Below are 7,263 nucleotides of genomic sequence, written 5' to 3'. Positions count from 1 at the left end.
CGCAGGCGTGTAAATTAGGGGGCGGGCATTGTGAGGCTTCTTGGCGGCTTACAATGCGAAAACCGTACTGCACTGTAAGGCCGAGAAATTCTCACATTGTAATTAGTTTAAAAATTTTAGTGTCAGTCACCAGCTAGTAGTATCTAACATGACACTTCAGGCTGCTCCAGGTGAGCTGCAGCCGCCTATTTACTCTGTCCCTGTAATGCAATTTTTTAGGGTACAATTAAGTTCACTTGCGCTTTAGTAGTTGCTGACAGAGCAGGTGCTACACCAGGTTCCAACATCCAATCGGCGGACTACGATCCTGTCTAAAATTAACCAAAGTAGTTATTACGCGACTAGCTTGAGCCAACAGCTGATGCCTCAGCCTGGGATCAACACACGGGCCCCGAGACTATGAACTGGAATTAGTGGGCTAAGGAGAAGAACAGAAGCCCCCTGAATATACAGTATCAATCGAACTCATAACATATGCTGCTCGAGATACAGTGGCCGGGGGTATTGCGGAACGAACGGATGGGACGCAAGACCCCTTGTGCTTGAGCTATTGTAGTGTCCTGCGAGGAAAGAAAACACGCCAGACAACTTTTTCTCAATGCAGGCAAAAACTAACCTTTTTATTGAACGTGATTAAACTATACACAACTGTTGCCATTCACTCCTCATGCCGCCTCCTCCCACACTGAAGTGCGTGTGAATTGTGTTTTTATAGCGGCGCAGCCCTCACTCCCACCCCAGAATTCACATGCACGGGCAACGTTAACTTTGTTGTGGCGCGCACTATTTGCCCTGTCCGAGTGCGGTTAGGCAGGGCTGTGACCAAATCTGGAGAAGTAACATCTGCATATCCAGTAGGTACGGGTGTGTTAGGGGAAGCAGGCCAGGTCACCAACAGGCAGGGCCGAATTTAGACTTGATAAGGCCCTAAGCTATTTGAGACATGGGGCCCTTTATAAGTCCAGATATTCTATGTAAGTGCCAAATATGATTTTCCGATACCTAGAGGTTTAAACTGAAATACAATTAAGAGATATATAGATAGTGAAATAATAAATGCTTAACATAAAATAATTTTTATTCGTAATAAACATAAAAATGCAAACTCTGGTAAAAAGAAACAAAAGTTCTTTTAAAAGGCACAATGTACAAAGGTTTATTATCTAATATCTTGAAACATGGTATAAGGATTAAGGAATTATATTAAACTAAAATATTTTCTTTCTTGCTTTTGCCAGAGCAAAAAGTCACTGATGACATCATCAAATGATAAACTGTGTAGTTTGTCACTTTCTATGCACATGAGACTGAGGGAACATAATTTATCTTGTGTCATTGTTGTTCTAAATTCATTTTTTATTCTCTTCAGCTGAGAAAAAGATCTTTCTCCAGAGCAATTTGCAACCATCGTACATAGAAACAATCTCAAAATTGCTTCTACATTAGGGAATGCTGTTTGGACACGATCATTAAATATTACCCTATACAGATCCTGATGTGTCAGACTATCATGTTCCGCTGAACCATGGGCTTGACTATGTCTAACATATTGGTGAAAATGCTTGACTTCTCCTACAAGATTCATGTCCACATCTTCAGGATATGTTTGGCATAAAGCACTAACTCCTTCACGAATCTCTTCTTCTGTAGCTTCTAATTTTGTTAGGAATGAAATTTTTTTTGCAGCATCATTGTACAGTATATTGAGGTCCTCTGTGCCAGACTTGACTCTAATGCATCCATCACAAGTATAAATGTTTTAATTTTGAACTTGTCTCTTGGCCCAAGGTTCTCTAAAGCATCATCTTCATCATTATTGATATGCCTTCTTCTATAACTGCTTTTCTTGTAATCAACATCAGGCAATTTTTCCTTTGCTTTTTCTTCAAAATGATCGAACATATCCCTGGAACCTTTAACAAAATCCGAAAGTGAAGCATACAATTTTCTACATACATCTAGACTAATTTGGGGGTCTTGCAGTGATTGACTAGTCTTGTGAAATTCATCCAGCAAATAACTCCATAAATATAACATAACCATCAATTCAAACTCCTCCATTTTATTCAAAATGTTTATGGCTTGATTTCTTGTTTCGACTTTCTCTGCAGTATCAATATGCAGCTGATGCAATGCAGAAATTATTCCATCATAACTATCAAGTATTGCACTTGTGGCCATTGAATGTGCCTCCCATCTAGTCTTTGACAAAGACTTTGGAACTTTTGAATCATCTTTGAAGAATGACAACAGTACTGCCCATCTATAGATGATGACAAGAAATTATATATTTCTTGAACAATTCCAAAAAAGTTTACTGCATCTAAACAACAATCAACTGCTGCTCTACCAACAAGATTCAGGGAATGACCAGCACATGGAATATACATAGCATACTTGTTAATCTTCAATATTATTTCTTACATACCCTTGTATTTGCCAGACATATTGGCAGCATTATCATATGACTGGCCTCGACACTTACTAAAATCTATTTTGTACTCATTTGTAAGGTAGTTGTGCACCATCTTAGCCATACTTTCCCCTGTGTGGCTACCCATCTCCAGGAAAGTTAGAAAACATTCGATAGGGAGCCCATCATCTGGTGAAACATACCTCACAATAACAGTGAGCTGATCAATATGGGACCCGTCTGGAGTGGAATCTACAGATAAACTGAAATATCCTGCAGTTCTTAAATCATCCAAGATTGAGTCTCTTACTTTATGTGCCATAATTTGGATAAATTCATCACATATTGTTTTAGAAAGATAAGATGTAACACCTGATCCTTTATTCCCAAAGTTTTTTATATGGGTTGCTAGAAAAGGATCAAATTTTGCTATAAGTTTGAGTAATCCAAGGAAATTGCCATTGTGAGGAGAACCAAATGTTTCTTTATCTCCACTGAAAGGTAAACCACACTCTGCCGTAGTAATTATGACTGCCACAACTCGTTCAAGAACATTTTTCCAGTACTGCTGTTTATTATTTATCTGTTCTGCTAGTTGGCAGTCAATTGTTGAGCCACGTCTTCTTGTAAGATATGTTACCGAAGCTGTTCTATGGTCTACAGAGTTTTCATGACTTTGAACTAAATAGGTGTTACGCCAATCACAAAATCCATCGGATGATAATGGTGTAGAAGAATTTGAAAAGAGTTTACACATGAAACAATATACACGACCAGTTGCTGGCGAATATACTAACCATTCTCTGCAATATTTTTCACCATTAACCCATTTGGGATAGAACAAGCCTTTTGAGCAATATCTGTCTTGGTTTGCAAAAAGCTTCTTTGATTTTGTAAATGAGCCATTTGAGTGCTGACATTCTGACGGACCTTTTTCTACCCAGTATAAAATCTCATCTTTACTTAAATCACCCCATCATTCTGTTTGTTTTTTGATACTGAATCTTCTGTGCTTGTACTACTTTCTGGTTTATAAATCTTAATATTTGTTGCTTCATTCGTTGAAGTAGATTCTATACAACTAGATGTACCAGGTTCTGTATCAGGAATAGGATGAATATCCCGTGACTGACTCACAGTGGTAGAGGCTTTTGGTTCATCAGGCCCCTTATCTATCTTTGTTAAGAAACTTTCTAATTTTGGTAACTTGCTACGCTCTTCTTCAGCTCTCTGCTTCTTTTTCCTCTTTTGAGCTCCACTTTTATAACTTCTGGTTGACATATTGCAAACTGTGGGCAGAATATTTAATATAACTATAAACATACATTTAAAAGTAATATAATGCACAACATTTTTTTTTATTGAAAATTTCCTGTGATATTACCACTACTTACCAGTAAGCAATATTTTTACAATAAATAATGCATGCAAAGAGAAAATAAACAATATCTTCTCAAGTTTAATTAATTAAATTAAAGAAGAAAAAAATAAACATATACATTAATACTTAATTTAATGCAATCAAAACAAAATAATATGTATTTTTAAGTTTTAAGTTTATATATTAAGCTTATATATTAAACTTACAATTTGATATTATATTGACAAAAAAAATATATGCTATAATTACAGCTACAGGTGTCCGCATAGGATCGACCTATCTATAAATTTTAAATATCATATCTAATGTTTTATCACTTAAACCTATTTAGGACAATATGTCATTATTTTCAATATGATTTACCAATTTTTATTTTAAAAAAATTGTTATCATGCAAAGTCTACTGTTATTTTGACTTTAAAATATAGAAAACATGGTTCTCTATTTTCTCTATTTTTTTCAATTTCAATACGATCGCAGAAAAAGTATTGCATGCAACACCTGTACTAACCATGTTAATTATGCACAACTATCCAACAAGAGTTTTTATCAAAATATTGCAAAAAAAATAATTAAATGCGGTAGTAAATATTCTTGCGTTAGTTACGTTATGTGCGTACTTGTGTAGAATGCACTTACCTGAAATGTAACTCCAGTAAGGACACAAAAAACTACTTTCCAAAATAATGTCAATAATCAAATTATCAAAGAAACACACACTGCAAATAAAAGGTCAGAATAGTGTATCGTCTGCCGGCTCACTTGAACTACAAAAGATCAGCGCATGCTCGAGTGTAGCGGAGGAACACAGGGGAATCCCCGTGTTTATAGTAAACGAAATTATATACTCTAAAGTTTAGAGTCTAAACGTTCCATTTCTATTGTGAAATAATAATGAAATAATTTTAAAAATTACCGAAATTACCGGCATTTACTGTCGAAATTTATCAGTAATTTCGGTAGTCATAATTACCGGCAATATTGGTTAACCGGTTATCGGTAATGCAAACCCTTGGCACAATAGCGCTCTGTTCTTCGAAAAGACGCGCAAAAAAATTGGGTGAAGAATATTGGACGTCCCGGACGTGCAGCATTGGGACAAATAATGCTGTAGTATATTTAAGTATAATATGACAATTGCTCACTCGGACAATTTGTTTTGGGGGCCCCCAAGAAGGCGGGGGCCCTAAGCTATAGCTTGTGTAACTTATACGTAAATCCTGCAATCCTGCAACAGGTGCCAGAAAAGAGTCAAAACCCTCAGAGGAATCCCAAGTATGCAGGCTTGGGGCGATCCGCCGAGAACGTCTGCTGTTTGCCACCGATGTCAAGCATGAATGTTTTTTCTCCGTGTTCTAGGATTCCAAAAGGGCCATCATAAGGAGGTTTCAGTGGGCCGCGATGTGCCTCGTGCTGGACAAACATGAACTTTGCTGATTGTAGGTTGCATGGGAACCAGGAGTGAGGAGAGCCCTGCTGGGCAGGAGGTATTGGCTGGAAGGTGACAGCTGTGTCCCGGAGCAGAGACTGGTGCCGGGATGCAGTCCAGGGGACAGAACTCTGAGGGATAAAATCCCAGGGCACACAGAAAGGCTGGCCAAACACCAGTTAAGTGGATGAGACCTGGAGATCTTCTTTCGGAGCTGTACATAACCCCAACAGCACCCACGGCAGATGATCAACCCAGGTGTCATTGGTAAGGGAGGGCTGACTTTAGCAATCGGTGAAATTGCTCACAAAGGCTGTTAGCTTAGAGGTGGTAGGCAGTGGTATGGTGCAGGGCCGTCTCAAGGTCTTATGCCATTGCAGCCCTGATATGTGAAGTGAACTGTATACCTCGGACAGATGTGATGTTGGAAGGCATGCTGGACCATGCAACCGAAGTGTTGATAAGAGCTCTTGTCACATCTACTACAGTCGTGGACATCAAAGGGACAGTTTCAGGCCATCTGGTGGTCCTGTCAACCACAGCGAACAGGTGTGTAAAACCGTGAGAAGGTGGAAGGGACCTACCAGGTCCACGTGAACATGATCAAAATGACGAGCAGGCACCAGGAAAGGTGTCAGTGGGGTTTTTAAATGGTGATGTATTTTAGCCTTCTGACATGCAATACAAGTTGCTGCCTTACTACAAACATCTTTCTTGAGGCCCCGCCAAACAAATTTGCTTGCTACCAAACATTGGGATGCCCTTTGTCCTGGCTATGAGAGGCTGTGTATGGTGTTAGAGATGTGCTGTTTCCAGTTGCTGGGGACAATTGGGTGTGGGAAACCTTTGCTGTTGTCACACAGATGCTTAGCAGCGCTGCTGTCCAACTGCACCTCTGACAACTGCAGGCCGGTTTCTGCCAAGTAAAGAGCTTGGATTTCTGGATCCTCAGCTTGGTCAGCCACCACATTGTTCTTACCCGCGACATGCTGGACGTCTATTGTGAACTCTGATATGTAAGCCAGGTGTCGTTGCTGTCGGGCAGACCACAGCTCAGCAACCTTGGACCTTGGAGAACAAGTGGTTTGTGGTTGACAAATGCAGTGAATGGCCGGCCTGTAAGGAAGAAGCGGAAATGTCAAATGGCCAAGTACAAACTGAGCAGTTCCAGGTCGAAAGTGCTATACTTGCATTTATTGGGCCTTAAATGTCTGCTGAAAAACGGCAATGGCTGCCACGCATCATCAGCCCACTTTTCAAATACCGCTCCCACTGCATGGTCTGACATGTCAGTTGTAAGAGCAAATGGAGTGTCAAGTAGCGGGTGTGCAAGCATGGCCGCATCAGCTAAAGCACATTTGGTGTTCGTAAACGCCTCATCCAGGTCTTTAGACCATGTGACAGGGGACTTCGCAAACTGGTCCTGTAGTGCCTCATATAAAGGTTGCATAATGAGTGCTGCCTGAGGAATAAAATTAGTAGAAACTGCCCATACCCAAGAATACTAGGAGGGCACGTACTGTGTGGGGTTGTGGAAAATTGGTGACAGCAGAGACTTTGGAAGGCAAAGGAATCACACCCTCTTTTGGAATGCGATGTCCTAGGAAATCTATGAGAGGCACTCCAAAAAAGAAACACAGCGGGATTGATAATCAACCAATACAGGCTCAGGCACTCAAACAAGGCTCAGAGATGGGTGAGGTGCTCCACTTTGGAGGAGATGGCAACCAAGATGTCATCTAGGTAGACAAAAAGGAAGTCAAAATCGTGGAGGACAGAGTCCATCAACCTCTTGAATGTTTGTGCGTTTTTAAGGCCAAATGGTGTTCGTAGGAATTCAGACAATCTGAAAGGGGTGATGAATGCTGTTTTGGGGATGTCTGCTGGGAGCACAGGTACTTGGTGGTAGCCACGGACCAGGTCCACCTTTGAAAGGATTACTTTCCCAGAGAGCTGTGCTGAGAAATCCTGTATGGTCTGGAACAGTGTGATCATTCAGGCGGTGGTAATCCCCACATTGTCAGAAACCTCTATCTGCTT

General features: G+C 40.3%; 1 pseudogene; it reads right to left on the bottom strand.

Moving 5' to 3' along the window:
* Positions 1 to 2,141: 2,141 nt before the first annotated feature.
* On the bottom strand, positions 2,142 to 6,673 carry LOC120518413 (annotated as a pseudogene).
* Positions 6,674 to 7,263: the final 590 nt, after the last annotated feature.

Source organism: Polypterus senegalus, chromosome 18 (assembly GCF_016835505.1).
Source record: "Polypterus senegalus isolate Bchr_013 chromosome 18, ASM1683550v1, whole genome shotgun sequence".
NCBI classification, from domain to species: Eukaryota; Metazoa; Chordata; class Cladistia; order Polypteriformes; family Polypteridae; genus Polypterus; species Polypterus senegalus.
Note: the sequence above shows the minus strand (reverse complement) of the source record. Positions and strands in the feature narration are given on the sequence as shown.